The 16237-nt window shown below is 44.6% G+C and overlaps 1 protein-coding gene across 5 annotated transcripts in view; it reads right to left on the reverse strand.

The window, feature by feature from the left end:
* Positions 1-15088, reverse strand: part of Fat3 (FAT atypical cadherin 3) — a 694044-nt gene extending 678956 nt beyond the window's left edge. For all 5 annotated transcript variants that reach the window (XM_069989544.1, XM_069989542.1, XM_069989543.1 and 2 more), the window contains exon 1: positions 14997-15088. The gene's annotated coding sequence lies outside the window, so the exon portion shown is untranslated. The remainder of the gene's footprint in view (positions 1-14996) is intronic.
* Between the last annotated feature and the right edge of the window lie 1149 nt (positions 15089-16237).

Genomic DNA, 16237 nt, shown 5'->3' on the forward strand with positions numbered 1-16237 from the left:
CTATGGTGTGTGTGTGTGTGTGTGTGTGTGTGTGTGTGTGTGTGTGTGTGTGTGTGTGTGTTTGGGCGTGCACACATTTTCTGGAAACAAAATTTCAAGATAAACCCAGACCATCTAACCATACTGCCATGTTTGATTCCCTTCACAGAATTAGCAGAAGTATAATCTAAGTTTATTCTTGGAGCAATCATTTCATATATCACTTTAAGGTTTGAGGTAGAAATATGAGTCTTTCAATAACTAAGTTATCTCACATTCAAAATATAAAAACTAGATTATAAAATTAGCCTAACAGGTTTTGAAGAAAACTATTTAGTCATCTGAGAAATATGTGTCATCTTAAAGGCCTATCATTGGTCTCTACTCATTTTCTTTTCCAGTATGAAGAATCTTTGTTGCCTATAAGAGCCTTACCAATCCTGTCATATACAGTAGTGACTTTGGCTGTCTCCCAGCCATATCTTTGTTGCTTGTAAAACGACAATGTGAACTCTTACCTCAGAGAGCATGGGGAATTCCAGATCAAAATGATATCTGCAAAGATGCCCTGTAAATCTTAGTCACTTTCTTCTTCCTATGCATCCTAGCTGTCTTTCTCTCCCCATCTTTCTAGTTGTCATTTAGGGTCCCAGTGAATATTTGGAACTCTACCAAGCATGATTTTCTAAAGATGCAAAATTCTCCCAGCATTCAAAATCTATGTGCTATCTCGATCATCTGACAAATATTCACAGAGCATCTGTTTTATGTTAAGAACTATCGATGAAGGAAAGGGCTCAGGAGTCAAGGAAATATGTACAAATATCCTATTGTAGGTGACACATTTTCTGTGACAGCAACGATTGTCAAGTCCTCTTTGGATAAGAAGTGTCACACATGCTAGAATTCCAGGTCAAGTCTGGCATGGATGAAGGTTGTCACCAGCACACCTCAGATGCACTGAATCACCAGGATTCCTTGCTGATCAGGGGTATTAATAATAAACAAAAGCTATTAGTAAAGCTAAGAATAAGAAATAAAAAGCCCCAGACCCAAACAAAGGAGAGGACTTCTGCCAGGATAGTCACCAGGAAGTAACTGCTGGAACTTGTCACCGGTGTGTCATCTACATCCTCTGTCCAGTAGAGTGGTGACATTGATCCTAGCATTCACACTCAGCACGCATAGAACATTCCAGCCTGCCTCGATATTTGCTTGGAAGCAAAGGATCAAACTGCCCTTTCATCTTAAAAACTGGGTATTAACTCTCTGCCTTTTTAATTACTCTCAATTACTACCCCAGTATTTATAAGGAATTTTTTTCTGCATAGTAAAATCCAAGTCTAATCAATACACAGTACATCCCAGCTGATTAGTGTAATTCTAGTTCCACCATGATGCTGGAGTTGTGCCAGGCATACCTAGCTCACAATTAAATGTCTGTAATGCCTGCTGCTACTCAGCAGGCTTCATGAGTGAACAGGGAAAAATAAGATTTGCATTTGCCTCTATCAGTCCCTGTGAACTAGAGCTAGTGTCCCATGCCCTGCCTGTGTCCCCAGACACATAGACAATGCAAATTGAGAATTGCGTTGGAGCAATGCAGACCCAAAACAATTGGCTAAACTGAAAAAGTCACATCTACATCATCTTCTCCTTCTAGTAAGTCCTTCCAGAAATGGCATGCCCTTTTTCCAACTCTCAATTGCAATCTGGGGCTGTGAGCAAATTCTGAACACAGAGAGAACTTGGGGAGCAACCTGAATCCAATATGATAAATTGTGTTCAGTGTACCTTCAAGCTAATTTTCAATAAACACAAATCACTTAATAAGAAATTAAGAGCATTACATATTTCTCATGCTCCCATGGATTTAGTGTTAATGAGATTTTTTTGTTACGCTCACAGAGTGACAAAGTATCTGAAAGACAGACACAGCCTCTTGGAATTCCCATTCATTCAAGAAAATAGTTATTAAACATGTTGTGTAACACAACACTCCCAGGACAACCACCTGTTCATTTGTAGATTTTTAACAGTCCACCCCACAAATTATGAACACAGTGCAGTGTAATTGAGAAGAAGTTGGAATTTCACAAGCTGTGCATTTAAATCTGTTCTATGACCAGCTACCAGATAATTGTTGGATTCGTTTATATACTGTCAAGCTTGTCATGTTACAGACACTGTATCCAACACTGACAGCAGGAATCTGATGCCCACCATGGTCAGCACCAGGTTAGCAGCCCTCATGGGAATCTCCAAATCTCAAAATATTCTAAGTACTATAATCTTTCATTAGATGTGTTGACAGTCATTTAGTGGAGTATTCGGCATGTCACAAATTCGGCATGTTTACAAATTATTTTGAAAATACCAATAAGCGAACGTCCTAAGGATCTTTGTAATAATAGCCCTCATAGTTCTGTGCTCTATACTTCCTTAACACAAAAAGAACATACCATTAAGAGATGTTCCTGCATCCTGATACAGGTTTACCACAGGACAGGAAAGCTGAACCAACTCCCTCTTTCAGTCACACCCTAGGAAACACCCATTAGTTCTATCTCTGCCTTAGGATAGTCCCATACAACTCTTCCTCAGGAGTAATTAGTGGTCAGTTTGAGCTTATAATGTCATTCTTGGGGCACAATAGCTTCAGGCCAGTTTTAACCAAACTGAGGCACTTGCAGAGCAGAAACCTTTGTGAATTGAAGACACAAAATAGCCTCTACTTTATAAAAGACATTTGTATAGAATCTACTTTCATACATAGCCATATTTGCCTAACTGAAGGCATTTAATATGTGATTTACTTTGCAAAAAATATGGTTTATATACAACATTTAACAACACAACCTGGCTTATTCTCTTGATTATGATAATTATGATATTAATAGCTGTGTGAAAATGGCAGATCTCACAACAAACTTGCATCTTACCACAGCCATGTCTCTTTGGAGAGAAGGTAGAGCATGGTGTAAGTCCTATTGTTTAACCAAAATACAGAGTATGAATCAAACAGAATGTGTGCCCTACTGAGTGTAACTTGGGGATATAATGATGAATGTAAGTAATTTCACATACAAAGCCCACATTTCCAATTTCACATACAAAGCCTATATTTCCAAAGGAAAAGTTGATCTAATTATTGGTTAAACCAAGAGAGCTAAGAAATGGCTCTTGACTTATAATATGGTTTCATCTTGCATTTCCCATTCAATTGCTTAGATTGTACAATGTCCTCATCACGTCAGAGCAGTTGTCCCCTGAATATAAATGGAAAGCATTACTGTCCCATTGTTAATCCAGGACTTCTAAGCAAATGATGTTACTTTAATTCAGTATCTCAGGGAGTGGTATCACACATACATTATATTCTGTTTTATGCCTACTTATGTAAATGCCATCTGCAGAGAAAGCTAACTTTTAAAGGCCATGGTGCCACCTTTCTTTAATATGTACTAGGCAAAAATGTTTCTAAGGTAATTTTCTTTTTTATATAATTTATTATTGTTATTAAATAGTTGTACAAAGGGTTTCAATTCAACATGCTAGTTTGTGAGACAATGCATCTTGATCCATGCCACCTCTTTCATTATTCTCCCCCATCTCTTCAATTTTCCTAGGGTTTTTCACATGTATACACTGAACCATATGATTGCATTTACTTCCTCCCTCCCCTTGTCTGCCACACCCCTTGAACTCACCCCACCACACAACACCAGTTCCAGTTTCCTGGCATTCATTTTGTTAAACTGTAAATCAGTTGTTCAAAGAAGTTTTACCACTGGAATTCTCCCCTGCAAATTCCATACTTTAGTTAATACATTTTTAAATATGTAAATGACCTGTACATTATATAGTTATAATTTAGACCTCCTATCACATATGAGACAAATCATGCATCCTTTGTCTCATATATGTCACATATATACATACATATGTTATATTTTCTTGATCTAGATGTCCATTTAAGTACATCCAGGCTGTTTTCATAACTTGATTCTGGTGAATAGTGCAGTAATGAAAATGGTTGTGCAAGTGTCTCCACTGTAGCCTGACTTGTAATATTTTGGATAAATGTCCATGAGTGGACCATTGGATCATAAGGTACTTCTATGCTTTGTTTTTTGAGGAATCTCCAAACTATCTCCCATAGTGGATTCAAATCAAAACAACACTGAGATTCTATCTCACACCAGTAAGAAAGGCTATCAAAAACTGGGTACATGGGGCTGGGAAGGTACCTCAGTGGTAGAGTGCTTGCCTTGCATGCATGAGGCCCTGGATTCGATTCCTCAGCACCACATAAGCAGAAAAAGTTGGAAGTGGCTCTGTGGCTCCAGTGGTAGAGTGCTGCCTTGAGCTGAAGAGCTGAGGGACAGCACCCAGACCCAGTGTCTAGGCCCCATACCTATAATCTGAGCTACTCAGGATGCTAAGATTTGAGAATTGTGGTTTGAAACCAGCCTGGGCAGGAAAGTACATGAAACTCTGATCTCCAAGTAACCACTAAAAAGCCAGAAGTAGAACTGTGGCTCAAATAGTAAAGTGCTAGCCTTGTACACAAAGGTCAAAAGCTCAGAAACATTGAGTTCAAGCTTCAGGAATAGCACAAAAAGAGAGATAAAAAGAATAGCCATCATCAAAAATAAAACCACAATAGATGTGTGTGCAGATGAGAAGGAAAAGGAACCCCAGTACATCATAGTGGGAATGTAAGCTGCAAGAACATTCTTTTCTTGTGGTCTTGGGGCTTGAACTCTGGGCCTGGGCGTTGTCCCTCAGCTCTTTAGCTCAAGGTAAGCACTCTACCACTTGAGCCACAGCGCCACTTCCAGTTTTCTAGTAGTTCAGTGGAGATAAGACTCACAGATTTTGCTGCCCGGGCTGGCTTTGAATCATGATCCTCAGATCTCAGCCTCCTGATTAGCTAGGATTACAGGCATGAGCCACCAGCGCCCAGCTAAGGAAGAACATTCTTAATGTGCTTTTGCCTTCAAGAACATGGAGAAGGAGACAAAATAGAGACTATAGGAGAACTGATAATGTCACGTGTACTTAGACCAACCAGACTATGTATGTATGATCTGCTATGTCTACTGGCCAGCATAGAATGCTATGATTACTCTAAACAGCTTTAGTTAAGTTAAAGAACATACCTGTGAAGATGAGGATGTGGGGAGTCTTTAAAAATAACACTACAGACAACCAAAATTTAAATCATAAGCAAGTGAGAAAGCCTCCAGGATTCCATGTTTCTCCTTGCCATGCTATGAACAACCTTCTCAAACAATCCCTTTACTCAGTGCAGTACATTTAATCTTTTATAATCACTGGATGCAGCTAATGAAGAAATATATTCCACAAGGATGTTAGCAAGAGAAAAGTGTTTTCCAGTCTCTTATGTCACTGGGAAGTTTGTTATGCTATCATGAGTAAAACTAATTTTTAGCCAAAAGCATCAACCAAAAACCTGAAAAGTACACAGGAAAATGTAAAATTATATGTGAATTCTGACTTCAGATAAAAATAATAGAGAGAGTTGGGCACCAGTAGCTAACAACAGTAAACCTAGCTACTCAGGAGGCTGAGATCTGAGGATTGAGAATCAATCTGAGATCTTTTTTTATCTCCAATTAACCACCAAAACTCCAGAAATGGAGCTGTAGCTCAAGTGGCAAAGTGCCAGCTTTGAGTGAAAAAGCTAAGGGATCACAAGCCCTGAGTTCAAGCCCCAGTACCAGAACAAAATAATAATAAAGCAAATGTAGAGCGAATGGTTACAAAGATGAAATTACTTCTAAGGTGCTACATCAAGACTTTCACTATAACAGTTCTCCTTTCTAATGGCTATTTTTTAATAGTAGAAAGCATGCTTGATCATTTCTGATGTTTCTTGAATGTCAGGAGATAATCATCGATTTGGCCTATGGGCATCACTGTCAATGAGAAAAGCAACGTTCTAAAAATCAGTTGCTAAGTTTTAAAGAGAGTAAGAGAGAGAGAGAGGGAGAAAGAAGAATGAAGGAAGGAAAAGAAGGAAGGAAGGAAAGAAAGAAGGAAGGAAGAAAGGAAGGCCGGCAGGAAGGAAGGAGGGAAGGAGAAAGAGAGAGACAGAGAGAGACAGAGAGAGAGCAAGTATGCATTGTCGAAGTCAAGGAGTACAAAATGGCAAATGGTCAACTTCCAACAGCTAAAAAGATCCAAGCCTTTATGAGCTTTTAATGAGTGAAACATGCCATAAGAAAGAGACCTTCTGTCAGTAAGTCCCAATCCTCGCTCACTAATTAAAACATCTTTTCCAGGGTCTGAATATGAAGACACTAGACTTCAACATTTCTTAATTATATTCAATTCCAGGCATATTTTTCCATTTAATTGACATTCTGAAATGCCTTTACAGTTCTATCAGACAGGTACTAAATTCTTAAGGGAGATTACCACACACTTCTGAATTTCTATGCGATTAAAATTGTTAGTATGAAATTTTTTTTCAAGTATGGGAACAGTTCACACCCCACTCTACCCATGACACAAGCAATGTTGAAACCATGGGCATTTGGCTTCCAATCATGGGTACATTTCTTCACAATGAAGTTTTCCACAGCTGGGCTACTCTGAGGAAGCCAGAACTACAAAGTCATGCATGGCCCTGGACCGTGAGCCTCCTATCACTTTGTGTTACTTCTCAGCCTATAGGAACAGCAACACGAAAAGCCAAACAACTTTTCAAACCACAATTAAAACAGACTTCAAAATATGAATCACACATTTAGACTTTTTAAAAAAGCAGCAAAATGTCATCTAGGATAGATATTCTAAGTTCCCCAAAAGACCAAGTCATTCATTTCTCCTAACCAAGATAATGCCTCATTCTTCTTTTAAACACACACACACACACACACACACACACACACACACACACACACACACACACACACACTTTACACAACAGAAAAAAATCATGACATTTATATCTTTATATTGTCATTAATCACATTTACCGTTGAACTTAATCCTATCAGGTGGCATGCTTTCAGACATTCACCCATGTTAGGTAATATTCAATGATATTTAGTAGTATTAATAACATAGCATTTATTTCAGAGTGTGAAACATTATTAACTGCTCCAGAGTGCTCATTTTTTAACCTGCTACAGCACAGAAAAGGCTGTAATTGTGTTGGATTGTTTGTAATTTAATTTAGTTGAAGTCTTGAAGTTACAGTTCACTTTTTCTGTTCATAATTACCTCTTATCCAACAGGTGCACTTACCTCTGACATCTCAGAAAACAAAAGAAAGAATAACACGAATACTATCAACAAAATACAAGTATCTAGAAATCATGGCGCACATCCAAGGCAAACAATCTAGCCTTTTACTTACATTCTGAAAATTAGCATTACTATGGGGTACTTGAAATTTAAAGTTAAACAGTGAAATGCAAACCTAAATGCAAGTCCCTTCAGTGCAGAATACCTTAGGGGTAGGTTATTTTTTTTTTGGTAAGTGTTTACTATTTATATATTTACTTATTTTACCAGCATTAGGATTTGGACTCAGGGCCTTGTACTTGCTCAACTTGCTTGCTTTCTTGATTAATGCTGTACCACATGGGCTATACCTCCAGCCCTGCTTTTTGTTACTGGTTATTATGGAGTCTCCAGGACTTGTTTTTGCCAGGATTGGGTTTAAACCATGATCCTGTGGATTTTAGCATTCTGACTAGCTAGGATTATAGGATTTTAGGCCTGAACAACCTGCCTCCAGCTTTAGAGGTTTTGTTTTGTTTTGTTTTTCACAAAAGCTGATTCTCTGAACTGTGCATCTTCACATGGGCTTCCAGATACTTCCATCAACCTAAAGGTGGGGGAGGGGGGTGGAATTACAAAAGGATAAAGGAGAAACATCCTGGGAGAAGCATCCAAAATATTTAATGATGACCCAAGAAGAATACATAATCCTTCACATGATTTTTTAAAGCATATTCTTCCCCTAAAGGAATAAAGGAATTAGCTTGTAGTGCCTTAATTTTATTTAACAAATTAATTTAGTATATTTAATTAATTTGATGTGTCTTACACACATTAGGATATCACTAAGTACTATCAAACTGAATGGCATTTACTTTATACTCTCTCTAAAAGTTTAGACAGGCTCATATTCATCTCTCCCTCCCCCTCTAAGTCCTTTTCAGTGGAGTCTTTTGTCAATAAATCAATAGCTCTGTGTGAGGAACCCTTATGCTAGTGTATGCATATGGAATCTCCCACCTTCCCCACAGAATAGTAAGTAGAGCAAGGAATTCATCTATTTAACTATTCTGTCATTCTTGTCCACTGCTTTATTAAAGAGAAGTAGTTTCTGTAAATATTGCTGAAAAGGAATTTTAAAGAAAGTAATTTTTAAAAGGTAAAAAAGCAATGAAAATTTAAAAAACAGTAAAAGTTAATATGTTTTATCAAAGAAAAAGTGGGACTGGTGCTGTTATTCACAACTTTAATCCTAGCTACCCAGGAGGCTAACGTCTGAGGATCCCCATTGAAAGCCAGCCTAGGCAGACAATCACTAGTAAAATGCAGAAGGTAGAGGTGTGACTCAAGTTGTGGAGCACCACCCTTCAGTGAAAAAACTAAGAAAGAATGTAGGGCCCTGAGTTCAAGCCCCAATACTATAACAAAATAAAAAGAGAAAGGAAGGCAGGAGGGAGGGAAGGATGGGAGAAAGGAAGGAAGGAAGGAAGGAAGGAAGGAAGGAAGGAAGGAAGGAAGGAAGGAAGGAAAGGGAAGGAAGGAAAGGACAAGCTCTAAAATGACATGTGACTTTGCAGAGTAAAGACAGATAAAGACATACAAAGATGGCCACCAAATCTCCTTTATTAATTAAAGTCTGTGATTCACAGTCTCAAAACCTTGAAAGCTCAGACAGAGCTTTAAAGGCAAATTAAGAACCTCTCTCAGGTCCCAGAAAAAACATAACCTAAAATGCATTGATTGAAAAAAGACAATGTTGCAACATTTCCAGAGCTCCTGGGAGGCCTTTACATCTATACTTACCAAGTCAGTAGCCTAAGAAGTGACATCACTTACAAGAATTTGATCAAGTTCTGAAACTTCTTCTGCATTTTGTCTGATAGTTATGCCAGCAAACAGATTCTCAAATATTTATCCCTTTCACGTAATAGAGGGGCAAGAAGACCCTCTATGCAAACTAGATTAGAATTAAGACTAGCCTGGAAATGCGAATTCAGTTCTGAACCACCAGGACAAGTCATTTGTCACTGTTACGTGGAATTGATAACCTATTTGAGGGGAATCAGAAATCAACTTGAAGCCACTAGGCAAGCATCAAATATCATTTCAATTAAAGTCAGTCAGCTACATTCAGCTAGTTTAAAGGAAAAAAAAAAGAAAGAATAAAAGGTAAATCTTCCTTTAAAACATTCTTGGAAAAGAATGAAGAGAAAAGAGGCAATAGGAAAAATATTAAAGCTTATTAAATGAGAAAATATTTTAAAATTCGATACATTTTAAAAAAGCTTACAGATTCAAATTGACCAATACAAAGACAAACTATCTTCCTAGAGAAAATTTCCACACTTAGGTGGTAGAATTCTGGAGAATACACGCAATAATCAGAGATCCTTAAAGCAATGTAAAGAAGTGGGACTAGACTAAAATTCCAAGGCAAAGAACTATGTTGCTTTTAGGAGCTCTGATTACTATGTGTCAGTACTGGGACTTGAACTCCGGGCCTCAGCTCTTCCCTGAGCTTGATTGTTCAAAGCCAGTGCTTTACCACTTGAGCCACAGTTCCACTTTCAGCTTTTCTGTTGGTTAATTGAAAATAAAAAAAAAAAATCACTAGTACTTTCCTGCCAAGGCTGGCTTTGAATCATGAACCTCAAATCTTAGCCTCCTGAGTAACTAGAATTACAGACCTGAACCACCAACCATGTTATGTGTCTCTACTTTTAATAATTTTAAATGCATGTCTCTCTTATCTGCAGGGAAAGACTGAGCAGGGCATAAGTCATTCTCTTTAGGTCTGTCAGAAAATTTCTGATCCAACTATAGTGTTTTCAACCATCCGTAAAGACACAGTTCATCAAGCCTCCTGTTTCAGCAATCAAAAGAAATCAGTTTGAAGGTATGTTGAGCATTTCTTCATGTGTCCATTGGCCATTCTTATTTTCTTATTTCCTCTTTCCCCTTCAGAGAAGTCTCTTTTTAAGTTTTTTTGTTTGTTTTCTTTTGCTGGTTTGTTTGTTTTGTCAGTTGTGGGGCCTGAATTCTGGGCCTGGGTGCTGTCCCTCAGCTCTTCAACTCAACCCTAGTGCTCTACCACTTGAGCCACAGAACAACTTCCAGCTTATTCTGCTTATGTGGTGCTGAGGAATCAAATCCAGAGCCTCATGCGTGCAAGGCAAGCACTCTGCCACTGAGCCATCTTCCCAGCCCTCTCTTTAAGTCTTTAGCCCACTTATTAATGGGATGGTCGTTTCTTTAGGGACTTATTTTTCGGGGACTTAATTTTTTGAGTTCTAAATACATTTTATATATGATGCACTTGTAGATTGTATGGTCAGAAGTGCAAATTAAAACAACACCAAGATTCCATCTCACCCTAGTTAGAATGGCCATTATCAAGAAATCTATTAACAATAGATGCTAGAGGCTATGTGGCCAAAGGAAACACTACTACATCATTGGTGGGAGAATAAAGATGTTGTATCACTCTGGAAAGCGGTAGCTCCTCAAAAGACTAAACATAGATCTCCCATCCTGGGCATTTATTCAAATGAACAACAACAACAACAAAAAGGCCACACTAAAGCTACCAGCACAATCATGTTAATTGTAGCATTATTTACTGTAGCTAAGATATGGAACCAACTCAGATGCCCCTCAGTAGATGAATGGATCAAGAAAATATGGTATATACACACAATGGAATTCTATGCTTCCATAATAAATAATGACATAGGCCAGGCGCCGGTGGCTCACACTTGTAATTCTAGCTACTCAGGAGGCTGAGATCTGAGGATCTCGGTTCAAAGCCAGCCCGGGCAGGAAAGTCCGTGAGACTCTTACCTTCAATAAACCACTAGAAAACGGGAAGTGGCACTGTGGAAAAAGGGGCAGAGGGCTCGCCTTGAGCTGAAGAGCGCAGAGACAGAGCCCAAGCCCAGAGTTCAAGCCCTATGACCGACCAAAAAATAAAAAATAAAAAAATAATGACATAGCCCCATTTGTAAGGAAAAGACTTGAAAACAATCATAATAAGAGAAGTAAGCTAGACCCAAAGAAACATAGGCTGCATGATTTCCCTCATTTGTAATAATTAGTATATGACTAGGATAATCCTAAAAGAGGATCACAATAGCTTAATAACTCTGTACATGTGACCATATAAGATGACATTAAGCAAAATGAACTCCAAGATATGGAAACAAGAGGTTTTGCTTTGTTGTTGTTGTTGTATTTAATGGACTGTGTAGTTATTTCTTTTGTCTTGCATTGTTTTCTTTTTTTCCCTAAATTTTATCTCCTATTGTCACATTGATTTTGGTACCATGTGTATTGTATATACATTTATGTGATTTGGGGAAAGGAAGGGGAGCAACAAAATGGTGAGACAAAGGACAAAGGATGAACCCTGCATCAGTGATACTCACAAGACAACATGTTGGAAATGAACTTTACAACTTGGGGGGACCTGGGAGAGGGAAAGTGGGAGAAAAATGAGGGAAGGGGGTCACAATGTTTGACAAGAAATGTATTCATTACCTTATGTACATAACTGTAACATAACTGTACATCACCTTAACAATAAAATTAAATTTAAAAAAAAGAAATGTTTGAAGGGACTCAATGCTCCAGCAAAAGAAAAAAAATCCTGATAGAGGTCCTCACAGTCAGAAACTGGACACCCCATTATCATTCTTTTCCACCTGTCCCAAAAGAAAGGGCCCTGTCTCTCCCAATGGCTAGATGTGAGGTATGAAAAAAACAAAACATACCCAACTGCTCAAATGATAAGATTAAACCACTTGGACATTTTTGTTCTCTGGGCTTAATTAATCCAGTGTAGTGTAACAACATAACCATCCCAGAAAGCCCTGCACAGAGTAGGTGATAATAACGGAATGGCCTCTCCTTACTGGTAATTGCCTGCTTCTCTGTATTTGACATAATTCATCAGCTAGATTAGCACAGGCCATTCTGCAACATGGGAAGGAAACAGGGATAGAAACATAACCTGACACATCAAAACTGCCTGAAGAGCCCTTCCTCACAAAATGCAGTTACATGGTTACCAAGTAGCCATATAACGTCATGTCAGGGGCAGTCCGCCGTTTAAATGCATTGCATTTTTAAGCAGCTCAGCACAGCTGTAATTGCTAGTTAACCGACAGACTGTGTCCTGACTATTAAAAAAAAATCTACAAAATAACTACGAGGAACCAGGAAAAAAAATTGAGAGAAATAAAAAAGGAGGTGTGGAAGGAGGCTTTGTAGCCAATAAAACACTGGCTGTGAAAACTGTGCAGCAACAAGGGATGGAACAAGCCAAGCAGCTGACCGATTTCGGATCGCGAGCCAGCTGCCTTTCCCGTGGAGCTCTGTGTGGCTCCCATATGAAGACATTACGACTGGACAGTTCTGGGAACTTCTTCCTCTCAGTTAGTCCACTATGCACAGCAACCAGCTCCAGAGCACTCATTCACATTCCCAGAAGACATCAAAGAGAACTTACAAGAATGCCAGCTTCCGGTGGATTCTCAGAGACAACTTTTAGCCCTATAAAAAGGTTTAAAAATACCCTTCCCCGCGCCAGTCCCATTCGATAGAAAGCACATCAAGGCGCTGGAGTTACGGTGCATGTCATGTTTTGCCTTTGTCTCCTGGCGCCTGGTTAGCCGCTCCTTACTCTCTTAGTGTTCACCGATCCAATTTAGGAGTAAGAGAGAGGGAGAAGGAAAAAGGAGACGCAACTGGCTCTGGGCACTATCTACGATTCTGCAGAACTCAGTCCTTTCTCCCTCCCTCTCTCCCGTGCAAACGGACAGGGACGTCTGTGCCTGCGGTGGAGAGGCGATCGCAGTTCCCTGAAACGTGGGCAGCTCGGGCCTCAGTTCCTCGATGGCGGGTTTGCCCTTCTCACCGCCTGAATTTGCCGCCCAGCTCATGGTAACGCCATTCACAGCCTTTCTCGCTGGGTCTCGCTCTGCACTGATTTCAGCTCAGCGCAGGAGCAATCAGAGGACCTAATCCTAGCAACCAAGCCAGGGGCTCAACTCCCGGGACGAGCAGGTTGCACAGCTCCCCGGCCCCGCGCCCGCCTCCCAGACTCGCCTCAGAGAAGACCAGTCCGGGCCAGGAAGCGAACACAGGAGGAGGGAAGCAGGGCCGGCCGGCCTTCGGAGAGCGGCCGCTTGCCGGCTCCGATTGCTTACGCTTGAAAGACCAAGATCCAGAGAACTAAGAACCCAGGCGGACCCCGAGGGAAGGGCGCTAGGCCCAGTCTGGAGGTGGCTGGGCGGACAGGCCCCCTCCCTAGCGGGCCCTCCCCTCCCCCACGCCTCCCTGTCGGGCCCTCCCCTCCCCCACCCCTCCCCGGAGGGACCCCACCCATCCCCCAGTGGCGCGTCGTACACTTGTGAATGGAAGTGGGACCCAACTAGGAGACGCCGAGGGCTGGGGGCGGGGAGGAAGGAAGGAGACAAGATTCCCGGGTCCTCAGCTCGATGCCCGCGTCTCCCCCCGCGTCGGCCGCTCGGGAGGCAGATTTGGGAAAACCCAAAGCAGAGCCCCTGCAGGCGAACGGGGGGGGGGGCCGCAGGGGACGGGGCTCCCGCCCGGGGTGGGAGGGCTGCGGGGCGCGGGGAGTGCAGAAAAGCGAGCGAAAGTTGCTCTTCGCAGATGGTGAGGATGGTGACTCGTGCTCTCGTGCAAGCGTTTTGGGAAGCTCGCGCGACGAGTCCGCGAGCGGAGAGGCGGTGGACCCGGCCCACGGCCCCTCGAAGCCCCGGGCTCGCCGCGCCGCCCGGCTGGGCCCGATGCGCTTTCGCTCAGCGACCCCCACCGGCCGGTGCCCGCACGCGCCCGCCGCCTCCGCGCCGCCCGGCCCCGCGCGCCCACCCGCCGCGGCCGGCGCCACCCTCCGCACCCCCAGCGGCCCCGCGAGGGCCGCCCCGCGCGGCCGCGTGCCCACGACCTCCTCCTGTTCACAGCCCTGCAGTAGCCCAGCCCGCCCGCCAAAACCAAGCAGCCTCCCCCGACGCCGCGCGCCCCGCTCCCAGAGGAAAACGCTACGCAGAGTCTCCTCCCCGCCACTCTGCCAACGCGACCCCGGCCTCGTGCCCCAGGGCTGAGGTCGCCCGGTACAGCCTGCCGGGCCTCAGACCCCGGAGGGAGCCCGGCGCGGGCGGCGGGCGACTCCTCCGATCCCCGCAGAGAGGCCCCTCGGCTTTCTGTTCCCTTCGTGTCAGAGACCCAACTTGCACCTCCGGGTTCCCCACCACCGTCTCCACCATCACTGCATCCATCGGCAGCCGGGCATCTCTACGAAGCCCAACGAGCACCCGCTGCCAAGCAGGCTGGCCGCCTGGACCTACTCCACCTGCACCCCGAGGCCAGGGCTCCGTGGGGACCCACGGGTGGCTGCACAAATCTGTAAGCGCCCCCCTTCCCCCATCCCCACCCCAAATCCTAACCCCTCAGCCCCTGACTTGGTCAACTCTCCATGCAAGCTGCCTGCGCCCGCCACAGGACCCGCGGCTGCCCGCCCGCGGCGAGGGTGCCCACCGTCCCCGCGGCGCCTCGGCTGCAACTTTCCAAGGTGAAAAGTTTCCCCCGCGCGCGGCGCGGCACGGCGCGGCGCCGGCGTCCCCGCGCCGCCCTCGCCGTCCGCCCGCAACCAGGCGGGCGGGCGCGGTGCGCTGGGAAGCGCGCCCCAGCCGGCGCCTCCGGCGGCAGAAAGAATCACTCTCCAAATCCCCACGCACCCTTGCCTCCGCCGGCGATCCTCCGCTCCACCGGGCGCGGTCCCGCTCGTGGTCTTCGTCTTCTCCGGGCGATCTTGCCTAGGGCGAGCCGGAAACACCGCCGCAGTGCCTGCCGCGCGCTCGCCGGGACCGGGGTCCGGAGCCCATGCGCTCGGGACGCCGCCGCCGCCGCCGCCGCCGCGGGTTCGCAGGCGGAGGACGGGCAGCCGCGGAGCACGGCAGCCGCGGAGCTAGAGGAGAGGGATCCGGGCGCGGGATCCCCAGCCGCAGTCCGGGGCGCGGCGCAGCCTGCCGGGCTGCAGCGCGTCAGGCCCCCTGGTGTGTCCCCCTCCGCGGCCGCCGCCACCGCTGCGACTGCTCCCCGCCTAGCTGCTCCGGGGTCCCCATCGCCGCCGACCGGCGGCCCGGCCCCTCTCAGGTTCCCCCTCTCGCTTCTCTCGCTCTGTCTCCTCCTCCGCCCAAACCGCCAGCGAGCGGGGTGAGGGGGAGAGCAGCCTCAGCGTCGGGGATGACTCGCGATCTCCGAGCGGCGCGCGGGGAGGGGGCGGGCGGGCGCGCGGGCCGCGGGAGGGGGGCTGCGGGGGAGCGCGGCGAGCTGCGGGGCGCTCCCGGCGCCGGGGCTGGAAGCTGGACTAATTTTAGAGCATGAGTCTCCTCCACATCTCTCGTGGGGTTCCGGGATAACACCAGGCGCTTTCTCGCTGCGTGGTGCAGCTCAGCAGAGCGCACAAGGAGCAGTCGGTCTGCCCTAGACTGGAGCCCTGGGTTCCTCCTCTAGGATACACAGGGAAACTGAGGCAATACGAGGCTGGCCTGTGTTAGCTAAGGCCTCGAGGCTAGTATAATCAGATGGGATGATTAAAGTTATTTTTTCCAGACAGGGACCCTGTTATTTCCCCCACACATTTTAAATCCTGGGGTCATCCAGTATCTTGCGAGAGAGGACTTCATGTGAAAACCTCTTTTTTTTCGAAATGGAGAAATACTTAGAAGAGGATTAATGATTGGGAGCTTGATGATCTGTTCCAACCACTTGTATATCGCCCACACAACTCTGAGGTCTAACTGTCATTGCTACCCACACTACCTGCTCTGTTCTAGCCTTCATCTTCATCCTGCACCCAACCCTGCTGTAATCTAGCCCACCTTGTCCGGGGCTGTGTAGCCTTACACTTCTGCCCTTATTCCCTTCCTAGCAGACAGCCTAAACGCCCTCTCCTGTGTGAGCTCCTGGCAGTTAA

This window comes from Dipodomys merriami, unplaced genomic scaffold, assembly GCF_024711535.1.
Source record: "Dipodomys merriami isolate MVZ:Mamm:240054 unplaced genomic scaffold, mDipMer1.0.p SCAF_38, whole genome shotgun sequence".
NCBI classification, from domain to species: Eukaryota; Metazoa; Chordata; class Mammalia; order Rodentia; family Heteromyidae; genus Dipodomys; species Dipodomys merriami.